The sequence below is a fragment of the Arachis ipaensis genome, chromosome B08, assembly GCF_000816755.2.
Source record: "Arachis ipaensis cultivar K30076 chromosome B08, Araip1.1, whole genome shotgun sequence".
In the NCBI taxonomy this organism is placed as follows: domain Eukaryota; kingdom Viridiplantae; phylum Streptophyta; class Magnoliopsida; order Fabales; family Fabaceae; genus Arachis; species Arachis ipaensis.
The window spans coordinates 73,130,575-73,130,975 of NC_029792.2; positions in this window are offsets into that span (position 1 = coordinate 73,130,575).

Consider the following 401-nt stretch of genomic DNA (forward strand, 5'->3'; position numbering starts at 1 on the left):
CACCACGCTCTAGCCAATTGAGCTATAAATTTAAAGTGTTTTAACAAGGTATTTAATAAAAAAAAATTTTTCTTTTTTTTTGATACTAATAATTCGAAAATGTACAAGAAAAACAAGAAAAATCACAAAACAAGAAAAACTAAAGATCAAACAAGGAAAATAAATAAGAACAACTTGAAGATTAAGGAAGAACAATGAACACAAATTCGAAAATTTAAAAGAAAAGAAACACATGCAATTGACACCAAACTTAAAATATGGAACTAAACTCAAACAGAAAAACTCAATTATCAGTTTATAAAATTTTTGAAAAATTTAAAAAGAAAAAATAAGGATTTAAAAAAGAAATTTCAACAAAAAATAATAATAGAAGACTCTAAACCAAAAATAAAAATTTTTCC